General features: G+C 44.0%; 1 long non-coding RNA gene across 1 annotated transcript; it reads left to right on the top strand.

Annotated features, from left to right (window-relative positions):
- The first annotated feature begins 12,282 nt into the window (after window positions 1–12,282).
- Window positions 12,283–14,937, top strand: LOC137599648 (uncharacterized). The gene is made up of 3 exons (XR_011036840.1): window positions 12,283–12,355; window positions 12,436–12,637; window positions 14,644–14,937. It is a non-coding gene; the product is annotated as an uncharacterized lncRNA (long non-coding RNA).
- The last annotated feature ends 2,507 nt before the right edge of the window (window positions 14,938–17,444 follow it).

Raw genomic sequence — 17,444 nt, forward strand, 5'->3', positions numbered from 1 at the left:
TGCAGAGAGCAGAGAGTATGGATTTACAATTTGAGTATATACATTATTATATTTATATATATAATTATCTTTTTCAAATATTTTTCATTTCAAAGAGTCTGTTGAATAATTTCACTATAAAATTGGTGCTACTGAATAAAAAAATAAATAAGATTTTCAGTTTATATATATATTAAATATATATTAAACACCCACACACATACATTTATATATATATATATATATATATATATATATATAAATGTGCATATATATGTGTGTGTGTATGTGTATGTGTATGTATGTGTGTGTGTATATGTGTGTGTGTATATATATATATATATATATATGTGTGTGTGTGTGTGTGTGTGTGTGTGTGTGTGTGTGTGTGTGTGTGTGTGTGTGTGTGTATATATATATATATTATATATATATAGATATATAGATATATAAACACACACAATTGTTTCCAATTCAAGCGTTCTGCAAAATGTTTACTTCTATCAGAAGCAGATAAACATGAGAGAGATCTTGATCTTACCTTCAGTGAAAAGCAAATTCCAGTTATTGATTACAGATCATTATCGGATACTGTATTGACGCTGAACATGTAGAAGAAGCAGGCAGATAATGACCGGAGGTCTGCGCCAACAAAATAAATAAAAAGGAAAATAAATGAATAGCGGAGACAGTGATAAAGTTGCCCCCGAATCTCTCCCAGTCGGTGTAAACGCACTGTGTGCGCTTTAATCCGGGATTTGCGGCGTCCAGAAGCTCTTTTTGCGGGTTCCAGCTCTTCTTTGACGCTCCTGCCGACGCACCGAGTCCATCTGACACTGCAGGACGCAGAGGAGCGAAGTCAGAGAGAGCAGCTGCTGACACACACACACACACACACACACACACACACACACACACACACACACACACACACACACACACACACACACACACACACACACACACACACACACACGGACACGCGCGCACACACACACGCATTGGAACCATCAGATCAATCATAAAGTCACTTTCTTTCCAAAGAAACCCAAAGACGGATGACTCTCCTGGTCAAAATCGGGACGAACCGAATGATTTCTCTCCTCCTCTGACTGATTATCGGATCCTAATTGCTTATCGATTTGTATCTTATTGTCTCTTCATTGTTTTGACAGACACGGCAATTTCTGACAGGATCAATCAATATACATCCGTTATTACAGTATCAGGTTACAGCCATCATTCATGTGGAAGCAAATAATTCAATTCAAGTCCCATTTTTTTTTCTTCAGGTTAATTGAAAAAAACAGGTTATAATTGACGTAAAACCTGTTCAGAACGTTACTATAAAAAACAATCTGTCGCCTTAGGGAGTGAAACACATTTTACGGTGATGTTTGTTGGGTTTGAAAACAGGATTTACTGTTGTGGGCAGTTACCAGCTGGAAAATCTAAATGCATACCCCCCTCAGACGTTAAAAATCCATGATGACATCACCAGTCTGATCTGGATCTAAGTCCTGCTCCAGATCCAGTGATCCAGGATGATGAAATGTGACCAGGCTGCAGCAGTAATCCTCCTCCTCATGGATCGGTGCGGCCCGAGGATCACCCACGAAGACAGCCTCGATTCACTGAGGAGCTCAAACGTCTTCCTGTTAGAATAAAAAGACCCTCTTCCAGGTCGTGACCCGGCCCGGCGGCGAGGCCGTCCCCCTCGTGCCGCATCAGTGTGAGGTCATCGGATCTGAAATCGATCATCTCAGATCATCTAAACGTTCAGACTCATTACCTCCACCTGTCTCTGAGGCGGATCTGTCCATCCTGATTCTGGGTCATTAGACATGTCGGGCCAGGGGGGGGGGGGGGCATGACCTCGCCCCATAAAGCTGGACTACAACCTGACTGCTCCGCCTCCAGGGAGCTAATAACACGACCCCAGTCACCCCCCCATCCACCAGACCAGTCCAAGAACATTCACTGTGAATTAAACCAGGTCTGTGCATTTATCAGTCACTTCAATTGAATGAAAATTTGAATTAAAACATTTAATTAAAGGTCAATTAATCAAATGGCGTTGAAGAACTGCTCAGTTATTAACCCCGTTGGCTGCAGCGGCTGAACGAAAGCGTGGTTTCTTATTCGGATGAGATAGGAGAAGAAAAAAAAAAAAGATTTTATTTTAATTAGTTTGAAAAGTTAAATTAACATGATATTGATCTGGACCCCCTGAGCCTCAGCCAGGTATCAGCGAATGAATAATTCTTTATCATAAAGGTTTTTTTTTTTTTTATCACATCAGACTGAAATTATTTATTCGCTTCCCGCTGATGTTTTCCAACGGGCGTCAGGTCGACAGGATGTGTCCATTTATAAACACCGAGTTTGTGGCTGACGGCGAAATCCACTTCTCACGTTTTTAATGTGGCTGAAAAGCAAACATCACATTTACTAAAATTAGCAACGCTTTTTAAAAACGGCATTTATGACAAGATGAAAAAGTCTAAAAGAAGCAGATTCCGACAAAATCTGTTCCAACGTCATAGAAAAAGAACCTTCTGACGTGATTTTTCAAGTCTGCTCATTTCATAATATTTTAGTTAACCACTAAAAATAGACAGCGAGAGAGAAACCTACTCTGCAATATTGATGACTAGGGCTATAGTTGGTGTTAAACTCATGATTCAGCTCTTGAAATGTATAATTTAAGAACATTTTAAGGCCTGAATCATTCATATCTTTATTTCCATACTCCCATGTTCAATCTCGGATCCGTATACAAGACGGAAATGGGCTGGATTAACATTTTATAATTTGTTTATGCAAAGTTTGGTTTTTTTTTTATCCCATTTGTGTCGTTTCTGCTTTAAACTAGCAGAAAAAAAAGTTGATGCTAATCTCTCTTTTATTTTTTAATTTTTTATTTTTTTCAGGGAGGGATTGTAAAGGATTTGTAAACCTCCAGTTGATGAATAGAAAATTACAATCATGAATGCAATCTGGTAAATAAGCTGCAGAGAGTTTGTTGGTTTTTCCAGGCGCCGCTGATGACGGCTGTTTGCTGGCGTGGCGTTCAGAGACTCTGTCCGTGTGTTTCAGCCTGAAAAGGGCAGCGAAAGGGCAGCGACACACACCTGGATGCTCCGCCGTGACACGCATCACCGTAATCCGGGATCACGCCTCAGCGTGGGCGAGGTCACGCCAACACGTTTGGGTTACTCATACTCCTCCAGCTGCCCTCATGTCTTCTTCACTACATCCTTCGTCTTCATCCTCACCATCAGAGTCTCACCTTGGCTGTTCTTCATTCTAGATGTAAAGTCATCCAAACTCCGGATGAAAAGTGCTGCTTCCCGTCTAAGTTCAGGACATAAATCCTGGGTTTATTGCTGTAATATTTAAAAATTTGACACCGACTCGGCTCAGCTTTGAGATAGGATGTGTATTCTTTTCCGATTTCTACCCTTAAGTCTTTATGGTTTGCTTGTTTCACCCATAAAATGACATTTTAAACATTCAGCAGCTGCCGCTCCCTAAATAACCGTCACTTTCTTCACTCAGCACTTTTCACCGAAATTGCTGTAAACAAAAGAAACGCACTTCTTATCAAAAAGTCATTTTCCACAAATAAGTTTAATATTTCTTTCCCACTGACTTTAAATGCAGCGCCACAAGGAACTTATTCATTTTAACCCTCTTAAATTAGACTGACACCTCCTCTCTGCAGTGTATTCCCTAAACTATGGACGCTTCACTTCCTGCTGATGATCGGAATCTTCTGCTTTCATTTTAAATGTACGCAGTCTGTTTCTAGGTGCGGCCTATAGTTTAGGATTCAGAGTTTGTTCCCATATTTCCCAAAGGACAGCAGCCGAGCAACGCCAGAGAGAACAGATGCGAATGAGCCAGCGTCGTATTGTTCTGCATATAAAAGCATATAATGAGAAGTGAAGACTCATTTCATCCAGGAGTGAGTCAACAGTAAAAAAAAAAATGAGAAAAGAAAGGACGAGTGCAACTGATTAAAATCTCATCCAGACCTTCCTTTCATGCAGATCAGATTATTTCAAGGTTTGGCCGCGGGAGTCCTGATTAAAAAAAAAAAAAAACAAGACATGCAAAAAAACATTCAAACAAATCCAAAAGTCAGAACTGAATTCAAAGTCACCTTAACTTGATTATAAATCTCTCTGTTGCCATGGGAAACCACCTCACCTGGAATAATCTCTGACCTGGGATTAGACGCCTTGATCCTGTTTTTATTTACCTGCATGGTGAATTTGATTCGCTATAAAGATGCTAGAATTACGGGACAATGTCCTTTAACTTTATCACCATTAGCTTCTTTCATCCCAGCGTTCTCTTGTTTTCTTTGCCTGAATGTGGACTTTTTTACTGTTTTCTTACTGTTTTATGATCCTGTAAAAGGCGCCGCGACGTCTTGTTAGATGAAACATGCATTGATAAAATCGCCTTTTATTGCCTCGCTTTGGGGCCTAATGAATCCTCACTTGGTGGATGTTCAGAGACGACACCGATCCGGGATTTACGGCCTTACAGCCGCAGCACCGACATCATAAACGCCGTCTGAATGCATGCTATATATATATATATAGTACAGTTAAGCTTACAGGTGAATCTTTGGTCCTGGCTTGTTTTTATCCTGTTTATGCCACAGAGGTGATGCCGGGTTTTTAAATAATTCACGTTTTGATCCATGCATGTAAATGTGAGGTGGTTTATTTAATGCTTTTCCAGCAGGAGGAAGAGAAAACGCAAACACAGACGGTGTTAGACGGATAAATGTGGATTCAGCTTTAAAAGGGAAAGTCCTGCTGTAAGCAGCATCCATCACTGCCGCCGCGTTCGTCCTCTCACAGGATGAAACAAGCTCACTTGATTGCCTCAGTCAATAAAATCCACCCTGACGGGGTGGAAGCTCTAGGAGATGGTTAATTTAAAGGGATGCAGATTCCAGGTCCGTATAGATGGATGGGTGTCGTGGAGGAAACAGAAAGAGGAAAGGGGGCGACGTCGTCTTGACCTTTGAATTCAGATCAAATGGCTTCCTGTGAGGAGACACACAGGAAAGAAGAAGAAGAGAGCATCCATGCAGGTAGAAACGTCTCCTCAATCACAGGTGAGGCCGGATAATCGCTGGATCAACAGCTCAATGATTACGTTTCGCATCTCATCGCATGACAAACACCTCCATCAGGCCTCCGCTGGCGACACGACAAGAAGCTGTTGATGCTGTTGTTGTTGTTGTTATTGTTTATTCCACAGCCTTGTGATTAAAAAGTAGATTTAACGAGTCTTAATTCATTTATTTTTTTAACCATGAAAGTTTCAGGGTCCATTTCGAAGCTGTTTCATTAAAGGAGCTTCCAGCTGCTTTTTTAAAGATATTTGGATTCATTCTTACTCTTTCGATCCTTTTTTTTTTCTATTAAATCCAATTACTTCATTGCCACTTTGTTTTCTTCACTTCTTTTTCTGACTCAATTATCACATTCCTGTCTTCTTCTTCTTCTTCTTCTTCTTGTTTTGTTTTGAGCATTCCATCCTCATTTTGTGTCCTTGGACGTCAAAAATCTTTTTGTCAGCTTTGATTCTGTTATGTGAGTTCTAGTTGACGCTACAAAAAAGAAGTGCAAATTGTTTTATAACACAACCAAATCAAACCCCTTGTGTTTCTCTATATATATAGCAGACACTGAACACGCAGGGAGACTTTGTATTTTAATTATGGTCTTCTTCTTTTTTTCCTCTGTAGCTGACAGGTCGATTAATCCCTGACACGAAGACCCGGGTCACCAGCTAAGTGTTCTTTCTCTCTCTCTCTCTTTTTTTTTCTCGTCATCACATTCTTAGTTGTTCTTCCTTTGGCGACGAGACCTGATTATCATAAATCATTAGTGGTGGTAATGCTGGGATCCCTGCTGAAGGCACATATGAATCATACACACACACACACACACACACACAGACACACACATACACACACACACATGCCCGAGCGCATGCACAAAGTATGATCTAATTTCTGTGATTAATTGAATCTGTGGAAGTGTTTAATGAACCATTTAAGTCATTAAGATGTGCATACAGGGACAATCAATTTCCTGAGACACACACACACACACACATACACACATACACACACACACACACCGCCCAGCATGCACACACTCGTATAAAGAGTGCGTGTCGTCCTCGCCCTCCTTCTCATGATGTTTCTCTTACTAACTGCCTCGCGGTGACCTTTCGCCGCCGCCTCTGGACCTTCTCAGGCCGACGGGTGATGTGGTGAAGAGAGACGAGGCAGACAAACTGTATGGGGGGGGTGAGTCTGCATCATCATCATCATCATCATCATCATCATCATCATCATCATCATTATCATTATCGTCATCAGGAGCACGGCCAAAATCTGGACTCCCATCACCTTTCATGGCCTCGTTAAGGAAGCAATCTGGATGTATCTGGATTAAATTCTAGGATTTATGATATTTTTCCCCCCACAGAGGCTGCAGGTGTGAAGGTCAAAGGTCACGTTGTTCTATTTTGCAAATGCGCTCTCTTATCCGGAGGATAAATGGCTCCTTTGTGCATCAGTGCTTGTTTTACAATGAGGGTCAGACGTAAAATATTTAAAGGAAAAACAAACCAGAAGGAAACGAGACGGGAATAACTGATCAAGAAAGAAAAAACTTCGTCCGTCACGGGTTGTTTTCAGAGCTCCCATCTGATTGGTTGAGAGCGCCGACGGGTCCGTGGCGAGAAATTCCAAATTGAAGCTGATTGATGTTTCAGCGAGGCGTTGATTCCCTGGGAATGCGGCACCAAAGAAACGCAAGGCTGCGCATTTTAACTCCGCTCAAGTGGAGACACACGGATCGCCCCCCCACCTCAAAGAAAACCTCTCGCTCATCTTGTGCAAATCAGCTGGAATTAATTTACCGCACAAACCAGCGCAGCGCTTCCGCGTTTTGACGCAGCGTTCGTGCGCTGATTGCGCGTAAAAGGAGCGGAACTGGTCCAGGCGTCATAATTACGCATTCCCCCAAAACGCACAATTTTCTATTTTACACTCGATTTTTCAGTCCACCTTGTCGTGTTTCACCTGATGAACAGCCTCTTCCTCTCCTGCATGAATCCAATTACCGACAGAGACACCTTGCAAGTGTTCTTAATCATTGGTCGTTGCGTGCGTCCATCTGTGCGTGAGACCGAGGGTGTTTCCAGGGGAAACGGATCGTGCGCGCTCGTCAAACGAGCCTGGAGCGACCCCCCCACCCCGACCCCCACCCCCCACTCCCAAGTCTCTGCTTTGCATAATTTTTCTTTTTAACTCACCGTCGTTCCTGCTTTCATTCTTCCTGTGCGTGTTCAGAGCCAAATACGCAGCGGGGACGACCGCGCCTCGCCCTAATTGGACTGTACGGGCTGACGCGTTCATGTTTAAATCATTCCTCCTCTGGATTTGACGTGAGGAACTCTGACCTGACAGCGAGTGTCGTCAGCGCTTCAAGAAGAGAAGATGTGATGAACGTGAGATGACAGGTTTGCTCATATCAGACCCCAAACCAGGGGTTTGGTGCAAACAAACGCGAAGGAGTGACCCTGGACGCTGCGCGTCAAGACCTGCGCCCTCATTGTGGCAACCTGGTCATCCCTCAGTTCGGCCTTACCCCCCCCCCCCCCCCCCATCCTCCCTCAGGCAGCAGCGGCTTAAAATATACCTGCAAAAAGGAAATCCCTTGAAGCAAACTTCTCCTTCCTCCAACTTCATCTTCTCGCAATCAGATCTGACTTGAGTCGTGGCTCAGACGCGCCATGTGGGCTGAAGTTTGTGACGTGGACGGATGAGAAAATATCGAACAGATTAAAAGTGATGAATGGAGGTTTTGTTTCATGCAGCAGTTTGTCCTCAGCTGGCACAGACTCATCCAATAACGACTCTGTTGTTGTTTTTTTATAATAACAAGGTTAAAATCAAACTGTTTTCATTGATCAGATGTGTCGGATCACTTGTCTCACAGGAATCGATGCCGTCCTTCAGCGTGGATTCCTGCTTTCACATCGATGTTTCACAGACAGCTTGTCGATTTTTGGAGATTTGGGCAAAACATTTTTTTTTAAAAACACGACTTTCCAGAATAAAAGTTTGCGGTTTTTTTGTTTGTTTGTTTTTTGCCACCGGTCAGTAACTACATTTATCTCGCATTAAATATGTATTTTATTCCTATCTTAGTGTTCTAAAAGAGAATAAAACTTTCAGTCTGTGACATGAGAATCATGTTTTACTCTCTGCAATGCATAACATGTTGTGGAGGGGGGGGGGGGGGTAAGTAAATCAAACTGGATTATACATCATGTTCTGATGTTAGAGAGAATATATGAATACATAAACCTGCAGATTTATTTTTTTTAAAATCAAATGAGACTCAGACAAATATCACGCATCCTTCCACGTGCATTTCTACCTCCCATTATGGGGTGCCAAAATGACTTTACTATGGAAATACCAGAAATGGTTCTCATCCTGTCCGTGGAAGTGCGTAAATGAGGGCTGGTGCGTAAAAGGCGCGCAGTTTCTGGAAGAACTCCTGACACAAACAACCAGGGGGCGCACTTAAAGGAGAAAGGATGGAGGGAGAGAGAGGGGTGGAGATGCGCGTGCACGTGAATGGAGAAGGGGGGGTAGGCAGATTAGGCTAGCAGTGCCAGCGTGGATTCACCCCCCCACTCCCCTCCCCGTGGTGTGGATTTATCACTTGAGAGACTCTTTTTGCGCGTCTGGAAGTCATTGAGTTCATTGGTGAGCAAATCATAGCAGGTGCACGCGCACACAGGCGCGCACACTCATGCGTAAAAGCGTTATTAGCGCACTGAAAGAGGCTGCAGCGCCATCTACCGGACAGAGACGCAAACTTGGACTTGAAAATGTCCTTTTAAAGATTTATGGGTCCAGCTGGAATGGCTTTAAGTAAAGTACAAGGAGTGTGTGTGGCTGGCAGTGAGTGTGGATCAGCGTGAGGGCGACGTGTTCTTACACCGTGGACAGTAATGTAACACGACTGTATGGTATGCATGAGCAGCTCTCCAGCTCCGGCCTGACTGGAGAAGCCCTCCATCAAACACAAGCACTCAGAGGATTACAGCTAATGGTCTGAACTTGTGCGTTAGCAGGGATTAGTGCGATCTGACCAGAGATCAGCCGCTTGATGCTTGAAGGCGTCTTTTGATTGGCCTCCGCTGAGTCCTCCTGACACGCTGGAGTCCTGAGGAGAATCACATCCAGTTGGAAGCTTGTCTTCTAACACAAAAAAAAAGTGAGCTTAATATATACAATCTTACGCCTGCAAACACACACACATACATACATTATACACACACACACACACACACACACACACACACTAGTCAGTATTTGCAACCATGCACAGAATGCTAAAACAGGGATTCCATGATGTCCCTCGAGTTGTTTGCTTATCAATGTCAGTGGAAAGTGTTGCACTATAAGGGCGTGTGTGTGTGTGCGTGTGTGTGCATGTGTGTGCATGCGTGTGTGTGTGTGTGTGTGTGTCTGTGTATGTGTGTGTGTGTGTGCACGCTTTAAAGGAATCACTTATCTTTGATTTTATTTGGGCTCTCTAGAATAGTACCCATTAACCCTCCCCCTCTACTCAGACACACACACACACACACACACACACACACACACACACACACACACACACACACACACACACACACACACACACACACACACACACACACACACAATGACTCCCTCACGCTTTAGAGGACACGTCCTGCTCAGCATTCTTTTATTCCCGTCTCATTGTTTTACATTAAATAATAGTTCCTAGTGACTACAGCGTGTAAATATTCCTTTTTTAAAGACTCGCTCTCTCTCGATTAGCCTAGCTTAGCTAAATAAAGTTTTTTCTTTTGTATATTCACTCATTCATCCATTCACTCATTCATCCATTCATTCACTCGTTCATTCAGACCTGCAGCGCTATTCATTGAATAATTAAAAGCAGGGCAGATTTCTTTTCTTTTTTAACAGAGAGCTGTTGAAGTCATCTGATGGAAATGCCTCCTGTTTCATTACACTTGCAAAAGAAAAATAACGTAATGCCCCCCCCCCACCCCCCATCATCTCCAGCGGCCCCACTGTTTATTATAGGAAGCTGAATGGGGAACAAGGGAGTGAGTTCAGACGCCGGCCTCCAGCTCCAGATGGCTCTCTGGTGACGTCATGATGACAACAGGACTCCAGACCGGGGAGCGCCTCCAGCTCCGACCCCCCCCCCCCCACATCACCACCACCACCCCATCCCGACCCCCCTTCACGGATCACAATGTGATGCTTTTGTGCAGATTGCATCAGATGTTAACTTGACTTTAAAGGGGCTCGGAGGCAGTTTGGATAAACGGGTCTTACTGTTTCCAGCCGCTATGCTATGCAAAGCTAAGCTAAGCTAAACTAAGCTAAGCTAAGCTCAGCTAAGATAAGCTAAGTTTTTCTTCCAAGCTTCTTTGTTCTGCTTTTATTTTTCCATCATGAAAACTATGTGTTCTTTCTCCTGTTACTACCTCCTGTGTGTGTGTGTGTGTGTGTGTGTGTGTGTGTGTGTGCGTGCGTGCGTGCGTGCGTGTGTGTGTGTGTGCGTGTGTGTGTGTGGTCATGTCCATATCTGCAGGTGTCAGACTGATGCAACACGTCCGCGCCGCCGGCCCGTTAATGCCACCCCCTCTCCCCCCCCCGATAAGATACGACTCCCCCGGATGTCAGTGACACATCCACACAAACCCGAAGGCGTCGGCTCCTTTCATCCCCCCCAGGTCTGAAGCTTCATTATCGCTCGTGAGCCTCGTGCAAAAAGGACAGAGCTCTGATTGGTCCTTCCTCCCCCCACCTCAACATTAAAAGCGTTTGAGGCCTCAAAGACTTCAGTTTTTGTCTGTCCAATCAGACGTCAGCAAAATCAATAATAAATCTGCCATTTAGTCATTTAGCGTTGAATTGCAATATTTCGACCAATCGGACGTCCCTGTTGAAGCCAGGCTCCGCCTACTGCATTGGCCTGCAGATCTCTGTTTGTACTTGCATGATTTGTGAGGGGAGGCCCCCGAATCTAACGGCCTGATGGACTATAAATGTATATGACGGTTCCCATGCAGCCACATTTAAAGCACACACACACACACACACACACACACACACACACACACACACACACACACACACACACACACACACACACACACACACACACACACACACTGGCATCACTGGATTCACCTTCCGATCCCTTCCGATGACTTTTTCAGGACTCAAATGAGGGAAATTCTCACTTCAAAAAGTGATTTCAATCGATAGAATAAATTTTTTTCTAAAATTCTGACGTGAAACCGGATCTGTTTCGACGGCGGTTCGGTCAGATTCACTTCCAGACGATGGCGGTGACGCCGTGACCGATCCGAGGCCCCGCGCTCAGACCAGAGGCTCCTCTTCATTGGTCATGGCTGAGGGTTGGATGCTTGGATTTCACAGAGCCTGTGGACGGAGTGTGTGTGTGTGTGTGTGTGTGTGTGTGTGTGTGTGTGTGTGTGTGTGTGTGTGTGTGTGTGTGTGTGTGTGTGTGTGTGTGTGTGTGTGTGTGTGTGTGTGTGTGTGTGTGTGTGTGTGTGTGTGTGAAAGTCCGTGTAGGTTGAAGGAGGTCAGGGCACAAGGTGTGGATTTCAGGGACCAGGAAAGGAAAGGGGTCAGGGGTGAATTGGCAGGGGGAAGGAGGAACAAATCACAAATCACCCGCCGAGGAAGGACTTCTGGCGCCCCCGGGGTGAAGTGGTACCAAAAACAAATTCAGGAAAAACTTCTGATCTTAATTAAAATATTATCTAATTCTGTAAATATGGATTTTGGGTAGAATCTGAGTCCTGGGAAAGCCACAGTCAAACCTCCAGACTTCTTACTCATCTGTTTTCTTTTCATTCATTTGTCATTTTCCCTTCATGCACTTCGGTTTGTGTGTTTGTGTGTGTACGTGTGTGTGTGTGTGTGTGTGTGTGTGTGCAGATTAATCCAGACTAATTAGATCTCCTTTGGCTCCGAACCAAATGAAACAGCAGTCAATTTCCACTCCTCGTCCCGACATCGTTTATTTTACTTCAGCTTCGCTTGTGTCTATGTTGTACTCTGACACACACACACACACACACACACACAACACACACACTCTCGCAAAAAGATTTTAATAATCATGTCGTTCTCTGATATGCGAGGTGTAGGAAGCGAGGACCGTGATGAGCGATGAGAAAATCATCTCGGAGTTAATCTGGTGTCATGTGGAACACGGTGGGGTCATCAGTCTCTCCATCGCTGCGCTGATGAATGAATCAAACTCGTCATGGTAACGGCTCTCTCATCCTTTACAGTCACAGCTCCAACCTCGTCTTGTCCGGTCCAACATTGTGTGAAGAATCCCGAAAACCTCCTGAACACCTCCTCAAATACCTTCATATAAACCTGTAGGCAGCCGTGGCTCAAGGGGTCGTCCGCTGAAGCTCTGATGTCTCCACACCCGACCCCCTGCTGTCCACATATCAGAAACAACCACGAGTTTCTCGTCATGGACGGGTGAGAATGGGTTCAAACTACTTTGTCTGTAAAGGTGGAAAAGCGATATATATATATGTGCACTTTCAGTGGCGTAACAGGAGACGTTTTCCAGCAACAAGCGTGGAGAAGATGACAGAAATGACTAGAAAGCTCTCAGACCAGTCCTTCGCTGAAGCGTGAGTACACAAAGACCGACAGGGTGGAGACAGCGGCGGACAAAGCATCACTAAAGAGACAACAAAGCAGTCATTAAATGCATCATCCTGCGACACCCCTGAATCCAACATTTTACCCTGACCTACGCATTTTTGAGCGTCTGGCTTCCTGAAAATGTTCCTTTTTGTTTTGTGATTATGTCAGAGATGATTACATACCTAAAAAAGGTATGTAAGTCAAAATTTGACCTTGACCTAGTTTTTTAAGGTCAAGGTTGTGACCTCATTTTAAATCGCGCACACTTTGGCTTTAAAGTGGGATGTAAAAATGTTTTAAAAAGTTGGTGCAGACCAAAACAGAGCTAAAAGAGAGTGAACACTAGATAAGATTTTATCAGGTGCACAAGAAGGATGACCACTAAGGTAGGTCTGGATCCGCAGGAGGTCTGCTGAAGGTCTGTCGGCTGGTCGTTGGGCCCAAAGTGGACAAAATATAAGCAAATTGTGTTTTAAGTTGAGTTTATGTTGACTTTTATTAGATGCTAGATGCTGCTTTTGGAAACAGAGCGTCGTTGTCCAGCGTTTACACGGCACCAACTGGAAATTTCACAATTCGTTGCCTCATTGCTGAACAAAGTGGAATCACAGATTATTGATTTTTATGGTCAGGCCTTCAAGCAGCAATTTCTCCCTCTTATCAATTTATCTCTACCTCATATCATCTGTGTGTCAATTCATAAACACACACACACACACACACACACCGTGCAACACACACAAGGTAAGCAACCAAGTCATTACTGTACCATCCGTGGAACCTTGTGATCACAGATCCTATACGCTTCATTTCACATATATCATACACTGTCTCCTCAGAGGCACCTTCGACCCCCCCCCATTCCCAATATATACACACACATGTGATCATACACACACACACACACACACACACACACACACACTGGGTAGTGTGTGTAGTTGCAGTATCATTTAATTGCCTCACATGGCTCCCAGTTAATCAGCTTTGTGTAAGCAGCTGCCAAGTCGTCCATGAAGATGTGTTCCTGGTCCAGATGAATCATATGATGATGGTGATTTTTTTTTTTTTCGCCGAGGAGATTATTTAGCTGAGAGTGTGTTATAGTTATCCTCATCATCGTCATCATCATCATCATCATCATCATCATCATCATCATCATCATCATCATCGTGATCATCGTCATCATCATAGTAATCGATGATGTTGAATTTGAATACCGCTGACAGGCTTCTTTGCTACGATTCTTATATATATATATATATATAAATATATAATTATAATTATATATATAATTATAATTATATATAATAATTGTTATAGTTCCAATATATATACTGTGTATGTATATATATATATATATATATATATATATATATATATAGAGAGAGAGAGAGAGAGAGAGAGAGAGAGAGAGAGAGAGAGAGAGAGAGAGAGAGAGAGAGAGAGCGAGAGAGAGAGAGAGAGAGAGAGAGAGAGAGAGAGAGAGAGAGAGAGAGAGAGAGAGAGACTCTCCATTAACATGAATGTGTGGTCCTCTTCTCCAAAACGGAGGGAAGTATTTTAAGGAGAAACACATGACTGTACAATCCTGGTTAAGATGACAAGACCTCTTGTTGTAGCTGCACACACACACACACACACACACACACACACACACACACACACACACACACACACACACACACACATAGAGAGGGAGAGGGGGGGTGTCTAAATTTTTCTTGTCTCTTTTTATTTATGAGGAAAAACAAACAGAAGGTTTCAAATTTGAAATCTGGACATATTTCACTCTCTATGGGCTTTTAATTGCGTTTCCGTCTCACAAACAGCTTTGGCACGACCTCCCCAGTCATCTGCATGGCCGTTCGACGCTTTGGAGTGGAAAGTACCCGCGATGGCAGCGACTCAGAGCGATGGCAGGGATACAGACGCGAGATGCAGTAATGAGCAAATGTCAGTGAACGGAGGGAATGAATGAAAGAGGAGGATTTATGGAGGCGGAGAAGGAGAGGAGTGAAACATGTTCTCATCCAGATTGTTCTCCATAAAAGATCTGCTTCTCATTGCCTTGTCCTTGGCAACGACAAACAACCTCCTGTTAAATGTTAATCTTATTATCTCTCTCTCTCTCTCACACACACACACACACACACACACACACACACACACACATACAGTGTGAAAAAGGCTTTTCCATCATGAATAAACCATGACTGATCCCAGACTGTTTGGCCCCATCTATGTTGTCTATTTCTATGACTTTGCCCAAAGACGACCGGGAGGCGTCGCAGAGGAAGAATAAAAACCAGTCTTCATCATCCACCGCTCGATCGATTAGCAATCGCTTTGAAGTGGTCACATGACTGCATTTACAGAGCGCCTTCCGAATGTGACAGATCATACAGGTCCTTGTTGCCGAGGGCAACGTGGCAACGAGTGGAGTTCCCAAAATGTCACCCATCCATCCATCCATCAATCCATCCTGGGAGCTGTGAGTCTGCTGGAGCAAAAGGCAGGGTACACTCCGGACGCATCGCCATCACATCATAGGGCCACACCTAGATAGACAAGCCGATTGGTCGACTTAAATTGAGTTGACCCGTTTGAAGGAAGTTAATTTAATCAAGTTACCTTAAATTAATTGAGCCAATCTGGAATTACATCACCATGGTGATGTCATCAGTGATGATATAATGGAATATTATAATATAATTCTACGTATATATCACCATGAATTGGTTGCATTGCATGACTTTAACTCAATTGAGGCGTTTGTGGGGATTTTAATTGTGGATCTACTCTTGAATCCATCGGTCCTGCTAATGCTAACAAGCTAACAAGTCGGCAGCATTTTTAAAATACGAGAGAAACTACGTTGAATTATTTCTTTCAAAACAAAAATTCACAGATAAATTGTTTCCTGATCTTCACGTGCTTCTCATTTCCAGTTTTATTCAGGATCACATTGTGAACCAAAATCCCAGGAAACCCTTTTCTGACGACACAAAGCGCCGTCCTGGACTGTGACCTGTGACAAACCCGCCTCCCCCGATCCCCGACCTCCCGCCCTCCACCGCTCCATCCTCTCCTCTGCGGTTGGATGGCGATCCCTCGCTCCGCCAAGAACAGAAGAACACGTCCTTGTTTGTTTCCCTTCCCACTCGTGCTGCAGTTTCTTCTGTCACGGGAATAACAACAACTCCAGCAGCTGCTGATCTTCCAGTAATTCCAACGTGGCGATGAGAGGGACTTTGTTTTTGTTCCTGCGGTTCAGAGGAAGTGAGGAAAAAAGTCCCAACTTGAGACTCGGAAAACCGTGACCTTGCACTCTGAATCCTGCAACTTATCGATGAGAAAATGAATTGGGGAGGGGAGAAAGCTGGGAAAACAAAGACAGAAGGAGGTTTGAGACCATCAGCTGCCGTTATTTAGCTGGAAAAAACTGCTGAGCGAGCAAACACTGGCCTGACATTGGAACATAAATAGAGGCTTTCAGCCCACATCTCCAACAGCCATTACATTACACACACACACACACACACACACACACACACACACACACACACACACACACACACACACACACACGCGTGCTTCAGATATATATGTCATGCTAAAGCAGCAGGCGATTTCAAACATGAGGTTTCATTTTGTTTCAGCTTGAAGTGATCCAGAATCTTTCCGTTCCGTCTCCTCTTTGTTTCCTCCGTCTCTCCCATCCCTTCGTTTTTCGCTCGGCGCCGTCTCTTTGTTTAGCGTCGAGCATCAGCGACAGTCATCTGACCAAAAGTATGTGTATCATACAATCAATCCTCATCACAAGAACTATCTCGTACAAATAAATAACTGTTCACGTCAGCTGATCACGTCTATCCAGTGGCGCGCCAACACACCCTTATTTTTAGCCAATCATATCGTTTCTGTCCTTTTTGTATCTGTAGTTCATTCTGCTCTTTTATGTGATCTCCACCTTCCAATTACCCCCCAGTCCCCAACTTTTTTATTTCTGTCGATGAAATATGTCGGATTTTCAGAGCCATAGGCCGCCGCCACCACCACCAGGAATTAAAAGTTGAAAATCTGTATTTCTGTGGTGAAACTTTAAAAACTGACTTCTAGATCTTTAATGTTCCACCCAGCTGAACACATATACACTCAGACCCGCTGACATAACAGCTGTGTAGGGTTATAAAGTCGACATAACGTACCTCTGACCGCGCCCAACCACGCCCGCTCTTATTGACGATAGTGGATGTGGTCAGAAGTGAAACTTTCCTCTCGAAAAGGCAGCGAAGCGTGTCCCATCGGGCCGGCGTTGGGTTACAGACATCCACATCATCATCATACTTAGAGGGATTTCTATATTTTTCCCCTTCCTACGAGTCCTAAATGGACTCTTTGCTCTGTTGGCAGCTGTCATAACCAAGATGTAATATAATCCTGGCTTTGCTTGATGGCTCAGCACAGATTATGCAGCACAGACAAACTTCACATTATTAGAGGGGAAGCATTCCTTAGATGGTTGGTGGATCTGGCGAACTGGCTGCTTGGCATGTCTACGAAGCTGGCAGGACAACACACACTCCCATGTCACAGCCGGCTTCCACATCTGTCCAACTTGGATCCTCGG

This window comes from Antennarius striatus, chromosome 8 (genome assembly GCF_040054535.1).
Source record: "Antennarius striatus isolate MH-2024 chromosome 8, ASM4005453v1, whole genome shotgun sequence".
Classification (NCBI taxonomy): Eukaryota; Metazoa; Chordata; class Actinopteri; order Lophiiformes; family Antennariidae; genus Antennarius; species Antennarius striatus.